Source organism: Phocoena phocoena, chromosome 14, assembly GCF_963924675.1.
Source record: "Phocoena phocoena chromosome 14, mPhoPho1.1, whole genome shotgun sequence".
NCBI lineage: Eukaryota > Metazoa > Chordata > Mammalia > Artiodactyla > Phocoenidae > Phocoena > Phocoena phocoena.
Window position 1 is genome coordinate 19463302 of NC_089232.1, and position 13142 is coordinate 19476443.

Here is a 13142-nt window from a genome sequence, read left to right on the forward strand (position 1 = left end):
AAGAAGGAAGGAAGGAAAGAAGGAGGGGAGGGAGGGAGGAAGGGACAGAGGAAAGAAAGGAAAGAAAGGAACTGGCAGGTATGGAACACTGCAAGAGAGAGATCACAGATGAGAGACCACCGGTGCTATTTAGAGGCAGAGACCATAACCTCCCAAGCACAGAGGACAGTGCCTGGCGCATGGTTGGGGGAGAGGGGATAGTTGGGGGAGGGAGAAAGAGAAACGTGGGAGGGAAGGGTGGGGGAGAGACAGAGAGAGAGAGAGAGAGAGAGAGAGAGAGAGAGAGAGAGAGAGAGAGAGAAGTGTGGGTAGAGAAAAGAGGTGAATTTGAGAGACAGCAGGCAAGCAAGAAGGAAAGAGAAATAAGAGGAAAAACTAGAAATGAAGAGGAAACAAAAGAAAACATCTAGGCAATTATTCCCAAATTTGCATGATTATCAGAATTAACCCGAGGGGATCAGCCTCAAAATACCGATTTCCAGGCCCTATCCCAGATCTATTATTTCAGAAGCTGGGGGTGGAGTTGAATTGTAGCCCCGGAATCTAACAGAAGTCAAACCCCAAAGCTCTCCGCAGGTGATGCTGATGTGCAGGTAGATTTGGGAACATGCTAAGGAGAAGAGAGGAAAGATGTGACTGGAGGGCAGTAGAGGGGCTGCTGCCTGAACTGAGCCTGGAGGTGGCAACTGTGGCGCTGCCTCAGGGCACCCACTTGTCTCCAAGCACATGGCTCATCTACAAGAACCAGAGTTCTTCTCCTGGTAGAAGTGGTACCCAACTTCTGTTCCCACATGACATGCCCTTCAGTGGCGTTTGGAACAGCACGTGGCTGACCACGAAGGGAACTACTTGGGAAGCGGAGTTCTCCTTTGCCCGTGCCCGGGGGCGGGGAAGCAGCTCTGGCCGGCCAGCCAGCTCTGGGGTTGCCAGGGGGCCCAGGGTGGTTGTGGAGTTTGGCCCCGGATTAGTGCCGATTTGTGAGAGAATCTCTCCCAAGTGCGGAGGAGCTAGCAAAAGTGACTTGGTCTCGGAAAACGACCAGGTGGCAATGGCAGCCATCTAGCCTGACACGCATTTCCGATCGTCATGGTAACGCGCGCAGCGGCCGGGATGCGGCGGGGGAAGCGTGGTTGCGCTGGGACCTGGTGGGCACTTGGGGCCGCCACCCCCTCCGCTCGCGCCGCCCGGAGCCGCTGGAGCCCGGAGGCGGCAGAGCCATGCGGGGAGCGCTGCCGCCCAGGCAAGGGTACAATTGCCTCTCGGGATGCAGGCGACGTGGGCCCGGATTATGTGTTACTATGACAATGGTAAATAGGTTCACTGGCTTTCAGAGAAGTGGCTACGTGCAGTTTGAGCGGCGAAAGGCACAATCTCCCTCCAGTTCCAGAACACACGTACCCATTCATGGGTCTGTTTTCACATCGCAGAAAACGAGGGGCTTAGGAAAGCCACTGAAACACTTAGTTTTAGTCACTGGGCATTTTCCTTACAGTGACCTATACTGAATTTGATTCAGTGGCTCCAACTAATAATTTTTTTTTTTTTTTTTAAAGCCTGGTAGTAGAAAGAGGAGAATGAAGTATGCTTATCAGATGATAATTAATTTGTTCTCCAGAAAAAAAAAGAAAAAAAAAAGAGCTAAAGGTCCCGATAAAGTGGTTCTGTGAAATTCTATACATACCAGGAATGTCTCAAATATCATCTTTTAAAAAGACAACCACATATAAAATTGTGATTGGTTCTGCTGTTGCTTCCAACAGGGATATCCACTCTTTTCTGAAGCCTGTTACACCTTTCAAAAAAGTAAACTGGAAAATGCAGAGCACCTTCAGAAGGGCTATAGCTTTTCCTAGAGTATATATTATCTACCATGTCAGAGCCAGCCTACAAAACATGTTAGCAGAAATAAGGTATTGATTAAATACAGTCATAGTAAACATGAAACTTACATTAATATTACCCACCACTGGGGATTTAGCATTTCATCATCCATCAGAGCCTACGAATGCATGTATACACACATCTATAAACAATAAACCTTGCCACAATTAACAGGATTTATATAGTCTTTTAAATATTAGAAAAGACAGGTTTTTTAAAGCCTACTATCATATACTTAAAAAAAAAGATATAGTAATTATCCTTGGTTGTGGTTCATTTGCATAAATTTTATGAATTCATTATATACCACAAATTATTTTAAAATATGCTGTTCAATAAACAAACACACTCAAGAGAAATCACTGGTTGATTCTAACACACTTCTTTCACTTCATCCCTACATGCACTTTCCCCAGCATCTGTACTTTGTCCAATTAATACTCCCCTGGGTGTATTTCTGTTCCCACCAGTCAGACTTGGTCCAGGACCTCCTCACTTCCAGTCATGCCTGGAGAACCATCATAATATGCTTTCCCTTGTGCCATCTCCCCCACTCCCCCACCACGTGGAATCACCAAACCCTCTCAATTCAAGTCACACTTTCTTGTTTGTCCAAGAGGCCTTTCCATTCTACTCTAACCATGGTAAATATTTACTTGGTAGGTTTTGAGTTCTTCCATGTTATGTCAGTTATGGACTTTTCTTATATTGATTCTTTTATTCATTTTTATATATGAGCATGTCAAAGAAACTACTATGCTGAATTTATCTTTATATCAGCTACAGTGGCTAGCACATTTAAAAAAAAATACTTGAATGAATGAATGAATGAATGAATATTAATGTTCATAAGGCACACTGAGTCCATAAGGCACTGAAAGGGATGGGATCTTAGAACATTAATGAAAGGGATCTTAGAACATTAATTAGAACATTAGAACATTAATGAATATTATTGTTCATAAGGCACACTGAGTCCATAAGGCACACTCTGATTGACTCAGCTGCTTAGAGGAATTCCTATGGTTATCTTCCTCCTCTGCCCCTTCAGAGACATCACCTCCCTAACGGAATGAAATGTGGAGATGTGGTTTGTATCCTGATTCAAATATACTTCAAAAAAAAAAAAAAATTTGAGGGATAATGGGAGGTATCTGAATATGGACTGTGTATTAGTAATATTAAGGAATTATCATCTATTTGCTAAGGTGTGATAATGGTATTATGGTTATAAAAATGTTCTTTTTTTGAGATGTATATTAAAAATGTTTAGGAAACTAACAGTATATGTATCAGCAAGTTTATTTCATTAAAGTTGTTCTATAAAGCAAGAACATTAATCCCATTTTATGGATGAAGAAACTTAGGTCCTGACAGTTAACATACACATTTATCCTTGAGTTGTTTAAAATTATTAAATGGATGAAATATAATTCCCAAGATTAAGACAGTAGGTAAATCTCAGAATCAAAGCAAAATTATTCCCCGACATTCTGATTATTACTTTAACATGCAATTCTTCCCTTATCTGTTCCTGAACAGTTGGGTGGAAAACATTGCCTCATTTCTTATGAGCAGGCTAGAGGAAGAGCTGCTCTCCCTGCTGCAGAAGAGACCCAGTTCATGAGTTGTTATTGTCTTTATACAGAACATCAAAAATTTCTGGAAGGCTTTTAAATATGTTTCATTTTAACCCTCCTGACACCACTGCAGTCAGGTGGGTGGTAAATGCCATGTAGTTTACTTTACAGATCAAGAATGCTTATGACAGCTGGAATGATGTTCTAGCTGGCAATAGAAACAGAGTAGACAGAATCCTGGAACTGGAGACCCAGATACAGCATTACTATAGCCACATCAACAAAGTCACACAGTATTGCTTTCCTTTTTCAGCTCTCAGGGTTTCTGAAAGAGCAAAACCATCAAAATAAACAGTACTTTCCTTTCCACATTGGTTGAATAATATCCTGAGCGGTACACTTGGATCTCAAAAAGATTTCGGAAGCCTTTGCAATGTTCATAACAACTATAGGAGAGATGTACTATTCACCACATTATGTAATGAAACAAACTTTGGGCTCAAAGGGATGTGGCAAGTTTGGCAATATGCCTGTTGCATTTTGTGAAACAACTATTTAGTTGTTTGAAACAAAAACAACAATAATAAAATGGTTGGTATCCATCAGCCCTTGTTAGGTCATTGCACTGAAAGGAAGTGGTTGAATTCCATTAAAATCATTTCAAATTTGCAGGCATCCTTCAAACACCGATTATACTGAAATCAGGTAGATGAAATTAAATTCATTCAGAGAATGACCTATCTTTAAAATAAGTAATTACCCATACAGGGTTATTACTATCTGAACATAGTTAACCTATGCATATGGTCAAAGGAACTCAAGGCAACTGTTTGAGTAGAGAGGGCTACAACCAGACCAGGCTCGTGTCTGTAATAGGGTTTGGTGAAGGATGGGATTCTCCCTTTGACAGCAGCTCCCAAAGAATAGCCCCTAACATCCTATCTTCCTTTAATCACCAGTTATGAATTGTTCAACAAACATCCATCAACATTAGCGGTACCATTCTGATACCGCTAATGTTGAATGTCTAGTGTACTAGTGTAAGATGCAACAACCCAATAAAGGTAGAAACAGGTATATCTCCTGTCTGTTTTGCTCTAAGGACTGGGAGAGAATCCCTGCCTAGCTAAAGGCCCTGTCCAAAGGCCTGGCTTCAAGAGAAGGATCCAATATGATTTTTTTGTTGGTTTTGTATTTACCCTGTTTCAGTCTATAAGTGGGGGGCAAAAGTGCATCACAGTTAGAAGACCACCCACCACATAAATAGGTTAGAACTAGAAGCCTCTGAAATAAGCTAGCAACACCTTTATACTGAGTGTCACCTTCACTTTCCAGCCCTTGTTATGTACTTTAGAATTTACTGATTCATGAAGGTCAGAGCTGAAAGGGATCTTAGAAATCCTCCCAACCAACTTCCATTCTCTATATACAGAAGAAATGTACCCTAAAACCACAGAGCTAATAAATGGCAAAACCGGAAATTAAACATGGATATTCCAACTCTATGATCAGGACACACCACTGCACCAGAAATATAATCTGGATTTTGCTCTTGAGAAACTTCAACCTAGGAAATGTGGGAAAAAATAGGGAAAGGGGCTTAGAAACAACTAGAGAGCAACTTTAGACAGCATGTAGCAGAACATTTAGTTTGTAGATGAGTCATAATTCAAAGAAAGTAGGGATTAATATGGATTTCTAGGACTGTGATTCCCCACTAATGAATGAAATCTTCAAAGAATGGAGTACTATCCAAAATGTCTTATACATCCTAGTACTTAGCACAGTTAATGAAAGAGTAAGTACCCATGACACGGTAGTTGAATGGACAGGCAGCTATATGGATTTGTGGATGGATAGTCTGGGGAATGGATGTCCTCATAAAGGAAGTGGGATTTAGTAGGGTTAGAATAAGAAGGACAGTGTAGAGGCTATACAGTATTGAAATGAGCATTATTTACTTAAAGGATGTTGAAAAAACAACTTACTTGCAGCAGAAGACACTTACTAGGAAGTAGCATATGATGAATTTAGACACTCCATCTCAGTATCACACAGCTGATCGTCACCTATTCTCATGACTTTACTGGATTATGTTTAGACTGGTGCTGTAAGTGCAGGGAGAGTTTGAGAAACTTGTTGATGAATCCAGACTCCCACACACAAAATGAGATTTCTGAATGTGTGTGGTCGTTGGTATGCTGTCCCATTCTTTTTCTACACAAATAGCAACAGATGGTTGGAGGGTGCCAAGAGGAGTGGGAATCCAGGAGGCAAATTTAAATTGCCCCACCTTCTCTTTTGCTGGGTCTCCTCTGGATGAACCCCAGGGGGAAGGAAGATTGTCGAAGAATTCTTTGGCCAAAAGACTGACTGGTATGTAGCCTTCTTAGGTGCCCCATACTTGGATCTAGGGAATGTAGAAACATCTCTTATCACCAATACCAGCTGTGTTAAGTAAGTGGCTTAGGTTTTCGATGCCTTAATTTCCACATATATATTGGGAATGTGGTAGAATCTCATAGAACTTTTAGGAATAAATGGACTTAATATATTAATGTGCTTTACTTTAGAGCCAGAGATATCACTCTATAAGGTTTGGTGGAGCTGATGAGGAACTGATGAACATTTATGAAGTGAAGATTTATCAAAAGGTACATCGACCCTTTAAGGAGGTTATCTTGTGTCCAACATTCCTCTTGTGTCTCCAATCCCATCACACAGGATCCAGCATGCTAGCTATTTCACATGTTCATGAACATAGGCTTGTTTTGGCCTTAGGGCCTTGGCTCTTGCTATTCCCTCTCCTTGGAGTTCACATCTCCTGGAGCTTTAATTGGCTGCCTCCTACTCATTATTCAGGTTTCAACTCAAATGTCACCTCCTCAAGGAAGCATTGCCTAACCTTAGATAAAGTAGGCCCCTTCCCTCAATTTCTCTCATCCACATGGCTCTATTTTAACTTTCCCTAGCTATTCGGTATCTAAAAATTACCTTATATGTCTGTTTGCTTACAAAGTTCCTCAGTCTTATTCAGAGACTAGAATATGCCTGCATATGTTAAGTGCTCAACAGATATTTGTTAACTCCTAACTGGTGGGCTGATCGATTGACAAGAACAGGGCCCCAAAGCATATACATTGAAAACAGTATTAGTTAATAGCTTCAAAGAATAAGTAATTCTCGTCTGAAAAGAGCAAATACCCAAAGCAGACTTCATACAGAATGACAGCAGTAGGCTTTAGTGGAAAATTTCTCTCTCTCTCTCTTCTCTCTCTTTTTCTGTTCAGCCTTGAGGTGAAAGGCAAACTAAAGGAGAGTGTTGGTCATTGTAACCAGGTTCCTTCACTTAAAACAAAGTCAAAAGTTGAGAAAAGCTCTAGGTCCTTTAGATGCCCATGTCTGTCCTCAGCCTGGTGAAATAAACTTGTATCGTGGAGAGCTTAGCCTCTCCTACATACTCCCCTGCCTCACTTCTGAGGTCCGAAATGAAGGGAATTCAACAAACTACAGTAATGCTTGACTTAGACCAGTGACTTGCACATGCTAGAAGCTTAATAAGTTCCACTGGTCTTATTACTTGTATAAAGGCCTAACAGTACCTAGGGACCTGTACGTTTCCTAGAGATATTTAACTTGTGGTCTTAAGATTGGAGCATCAATTTTTCAACCTTCAGAAAACCAAGATCCAGTTAAGCAACTGCTCAGGAATATAAAAGTTCCGTTTAAATAAGTATGTGCCTAGCTGTTTCTACTTTAAAAATTGTTCTAACGTCTAAATGGTTCTTCCCAGTTAAATACGATATTCTTTAATATTCATGTACTGTTATTTTAATTTTAAATTTCTATTTTTATAGGCAAAGGACAATTGAGCAGAAAAATGTTATACCCTCTCTCTCATGCTGTGAAGCAACCTGTTTTACTGTTTAAGCCTGTGTTTGTTCTGTTTCAATTGTACAGAGGAAACAGTTCTGGCGCCTTTAAAAATCAAAGATCTATCACTCAACAGGAGAACATAGCAACCTAGGAAAGGGAATTATGAGGAACAGAGAAAAGACACAGTGCTTCTAAAACCTTACCGGGCTTATGAATCACCTAGGAATCTTGTAAAAATGTAGATTCTAATTCAAGTATATCTTGGGTGGAGTCTGAGAGTCCGCATTTCTAACAAGCTCTAGGTGATGCTTGTTCCGCTGGTCCTTGTGTTTAAGGATGATGCTGTTTGGGTCACGTGGCTCGAGAAATAAAAATCACTTTAGAGCATTTAGTATTGTACTTAACAGTTATAGTAAAATTAAGCCAGTACTATTTTATTTAACCTACAAAAATGACCCAAAATTCTTCCTCATCCATGCAGAGATGAAGCCTCTTTCTCCTTTCCTTGAGTCAGGATGACCACATGACTAGCTTTGGACAACAGACAATAGCAACCTGCTGGAGGCAAGACCTGAAAAGTGCTTGTGCACTGAGACTTGCAGTCTCCTGCTGCTCTTAAAACCCTTCCATCACCACACAGTTGCACCAGAGCTAGCCTTCTGGAGGATGAAAGGCCGCATGGAAGAGAAGCAAGGTCCCCCTGCTAACAGCCTGCCAATCGCCATCCCTTTGAGTGAAGCCATCCTAGGTTATACAGTCTCCAGCTAATTCTCCAGTTAACCACAGTCAAGCTGGCTTATACAGAAGATCTGACCCAACACACAGGACCATGAGCTAGATAAAATGATTGTTGTTTTAACCACCAACGTTTTTGTTTGTTGGCTTTGTTTTATTTTTTTCATGCAGCCTCTAAGATATGAACTGATACTTAAGAAGGAGCAATAAGAGTTTAAGTCAGAGGTGCATAACACCATTTGTGCTTATGATTCTTCTTCCTTTTCGTCTTCATTCTACGTGGTATAATTTTGGTCTCATATAATAGAAATGGATATCAGTAGTTACTGCAATAGAATTTGAACTATTTTTCTATATTATAATTAAATTTATTTTTACCTTGTATTTCACTATGTTGAATCCTCCTGTTTAGAAGTTAAGTCACGTGCCCAGGTCACACAGTTTGTAAATGGCAGAACCCTGTTTTAGCCTAGCACAGAGTCAGAAATTTCAAAAGTTCCTTGCAGTAAGTTATTCAGTGTCTCAATTCTTCTGCTAAGATGCAAATACAGAATTACATTCTGAAGGACATGATCTCCAGCCCTCACCTGTTTCATGTTTGAGAAGGTAATGCTAGGCTCAGTTACAAAGGAATGATCTTACACTGATATGAGATGCCAATGGCAAACCCTCTTGGGGGAAGGACTCAACATCAGCCAGTCCTTGACCCAGAGTCCTTAGACAGACAGCACCGGTGTTGCACTGTTCCTTTGCAGGTTTACTCACTGTTGGGCAGCCTCTCCCAATGTTGATGGTCCTTGACCATCTGGGCTCATCTCAAAACCTGTCAATCTCCACCATATTTTTTCTTTTTCACAGCCAGGTGAAATACCTATTACTCACAGTCTCATGGCCATGACTATATATTAAAAGCTGCTCACTACGGACTTGGGCAGTGTTCCTTACTTTGTGCCTCCTATTGAAGTGACCTCCACCTCCTCTGCTCCCTCCTATTCTTCCACGTTGAGAATCATCACGTTAAAAGAAGCTTTTCAAACTGGTATTCCACAAGCTGAATAACGCCTGCAGTGTCACTTGCTTATGAATAGCATAGGATTCTTAAAAATTAGAATTTGAAAGCCTTTAATCAAACCATGTACTTTGCAGATAGCACAGGCCATATACTCCCTATCACCCAGCTGCTTCCCACATCACAGCACCTTACCAGACTGCAAAGGCCTCTGATTGTACATCAGCTGTATGCTAATCTTTCTCGTCGAGAATTTGCATATACTGCGACCACTATAACTACCAAGCACGTTCCAGGGATTCCCTGATCTTTAGATCCAGATGTAACCTCTGTCCACATCTCTAACTGCTTACTCTTATTTTTTATTTATTTATTTGGCTTCACCTCACAGCTTGTGGCATCTTAGTTCCCCAACCAGGGATTGAACCCGGGCCCTCGGCAGTGAGAGCTCGGAGTCCCAACCGCTGGACCGCCAGGGTTAACTGCTTACTCTTAGCTCTGTAAGTTAGAGTTTTCTTTCACATCTTATTCTTCCTTTCCTCCCATCTACCCTAAATCAATCCATTCATTGAAATCATCTTAAATTGTTTCTTGGAAAAAGCACCATTTAAAAGATTGTCAATCCCATTGCAAAACTATTTTTGTACTTATCCTGTCATGTCCATCTCTCATGTTAATATAGTCACTCACACAATATCTCACTTGGGCAGATATGGGAAGCTCCCAGCTGCTCTCCTTGATTTCAGTATCCTTTTCCCTGCCCTTCGTGTTCAAGACCATCATCAGGATTATATTCCTTGTACCCACATTTTGGAAATCATAATCCAGGTTGAAGGTCTTCCCAATCTGGCTCTGAGCTAACACTCCAGTCTCATCTCTCCACAATCCCCTCTCTTTCATTCCTGTGCTCCAGACACCATAAGCATCTCAGAAGCCCCTGTAGTTTTTTCACAGACTTTGCCTAATGACCGGAGTGGCCTCCCTCTGTCTATCTGGTCAACCCCTCCTCCTTTTCTCCCACCTCCTCTGACTGTCCTTGCTCAATTAGCTAGAGAAATCTCTCCAATCCCAGTTCTTGCTTACATCTCTGCCATAGCATGAATCATACTGCCTTGTTACCCATCACCTCCACTCCAGATCTAAGAATACCTAAGGCAGGCACCACTTTTTATCTAACTTTATCTCATCAGCTAAATCTCCATTTGACTTAAACTAACGAAAAAAAATAAGAACTGCAACAGACATTTATGCTAAATTATTAAAAGGTATTCTCAAGGTGCCTGTGAGAGATTAAGAAGTGGTTCCAGAGAATGGGAGATGATGGAATAAAGACATAAATGCATCCAACTGGTTAATTTACTACAGAAGGCTCACTGCTCATGGATGGTGGGGGATTTCCTATACAAACTAGATCTGTGAAATGAAGCCACATATAAATGGCATTAATGTGTGTGACTTCGAAAGTTTGCACCTTCCTGGGTTAATAATTTGTGCCTATACGTCAATGTAATATAAAGGCTTTTTATATTTAGCTCAGATTCCCCAGGCTATTGATTAGGCAAGAATTCAAACCAGTTAATAAAGTTGATTCAACAAGAATCTCTACAAAGCCAGCATTGTGCTAGACTGCACTAAGAGGAAAGGGGGCAGGTTTATCACTGTAAGGTGGCAATTCCAATGCTCTTTGTATATGGTTTCTCATATATGATAGTCTTTCACATCTTTAGAGGTAGATATTAAAGGAGACTAAAAGCAGGAAAATAACAAGTCTTTCCTTAAGGAATTTCATTGTACCTGCAAAGACAAAATTAGCAACATCTGGAAAACAAGATAATTAAATGCCAAGATGTATCAGGGACAGAACTTACTACAGAATCAAATTGGTTCCATTACTTGTGGCTAGGATGAGGAGGTAAGACTTGCTAATACCAAGCAGAAGAACTATAGTTGTCTGGCTATCCCCATAAATTCTTGGGGCCTGACAGAAAACTGATTCTTGCACCAGCATCCTGTTACAGTGTTTGAGATCTAAACCTTAGAATCACTTCTTGGTATGGTGACAGCCAAGTTAAAGTCAAATATACCTATGGGTTTACAATTAAATAAATGCTTCCTAAGCTGTTTTGGCACATTGGTTTGATGTTAACAGATGTCCCAAATAAGTGGGTGAAACCATGAAAAACAAGATTTCTCGTGATTGAGACAGTGTGTTGTGAATCGCAAAGAACAGAGTCTAGTGCATTTCACAAATATATTTAAACATTCTTACCTCCACAGAGTATTTTAAGTAACATGGCATTAAACTATTTTCAGACATTAAAACCTTTGCAAAAATAATTTGGCTGGACAGCCACTTAATAAGATGCGGCAATGAAATGCTCGTGAGCTCCCAGAAGGAACACTGAAGACCCCAAAGCCCAAACCTCCACCTGCCTCTTCAGGAAGGAGGGAGGAAATGGCAATGGGAAGGAAGGATGGTTCCAAGGCACCAAGAACAGATTCCGACAGGGATCTCAGTCGGTGCCCCAGCCAGATGAAGGAAAGGGAACCAAAAGATGTTTCTATCTGTGTTGTAATGGAGTTTCTCAAGGAGAAGAAGAAAGCAGCAAAAGAGATATTGAGGGTGAAATATGTACAACCTTTCAGGGGGATAATCTGGCCTTATGTATTGAAAGTCTTTTAAAACTCTCCACTCTTTGAATACCAATACTACTTCTGGAATTAAAATTTAAAGACACAGTTGCCTAAATGTACAAGGGTATATGTCCTAGTCTGTTCAGGCTGCTATAACAAACTACCATAGACTTGGTGGTTAAACAACAAACATTTCTTTCTCACAGTTCTGCAGGCTTGGAAGTCCAATGTCAAGGCACCTACAGATTCAGTATCTGGTGAGAGCCTGCCTCCTAGTTCATGGACATCCGTATTCTCAATGTGTCCTCACATGACAGAAAGGGCCTGAGAGCTCTCTGGGTCTCTTTTATAAGAGCACCAATCTCATTCATGAGGGCTCCACTCTCATGACCTAATAACCTCTGGCAGGCCCCACCTCCGAATACCATCACATTGGGGATTAGGTTTCAATATATGAATTCTGGGGGGCACAAACATCCAGTCTATAGTAGTATATGTATGAGGAAGTTCATCCCAGTCATTTCATAAGAGCTAAAAACCATAAACAACATAATTGGTAAAAAAGGGAGATGGGTAAAATAAATAGAATGGTCTGTAGCCATTGAAGATGATCCTATCAATTTGTATTCTGGATATGGGGATATATCAACAATGAAAAAAAATAGTTACAAAGTAATATGTATAATGTTATCATATTTTTAGAAAATATAGATATATGTGAAATAGTAAAATTCTAAAAGAATATGTACCCAAAACTTAATAGTTTATCTCCAGGTGGTTGAATTTTAGGTGACAATCTTCATTTAAAATATTTTTTCTTGCTTTTTTCTCCCATTTTTCATTTTTCTATAATAAAAAGGTAACACTTAGACATCCATGAGAAATACATACAGATTGACAGTGATAAGAAAACTGAGGTGTAATATAAGCCAGGAACTGCCTAAGGCTAGCATGTACAAGGGCTTTCTATACTTACTGCCTTACCAACAGTAAAACCAAACTTTATTAAGAGTCCTACTAAGTGCTAAGTACTGAGATAGACACAGACTTCGCATTCTACGTGTTTGAAATCTAATAGGACAGAGAACAAGATTCAGAAGACGTGAGGTTTTTGTCCAAATTCTAGCACCCATCTTGGGCAATCACTTAACATTTCTGGCCCTTCAATTCCTGAATTATAAACTAGGAAATTAATGATACTTGAGTTACTTTTTCAGGATAGAATTTGTGAGTGCTCCAACAGAGTGCTTCTTAAAATTTAATTTTAACCTGGAACTAATGGTAAAATGCAGATTTGATTCAATGGGTCTAGGAAGACACCCTAAACTTCTGCCTTTCTAACATGCTCCAGGCCTGCTAGTCCTATGCTTATATTTTCAAGTTGCAAAATTCGAATATACACGATATCATTGAATTTTCCCCAAGAA

At 40.4% G+C, this 13142-nt stretch overlaps 1 protein-coding gene across 5 annotated transcripts in view; it reads right to left on the bottom strand.

Moving 5' to 3' along the window:
- The window catches only part of CTNNA2 (catenin alpha 2), a 1049032-nt gene that overhangs the window by 341568 nt on the left and 694322 nt on the right, over positions 1–13142 (bottom strand). The window lies entirely within an intron of this gene.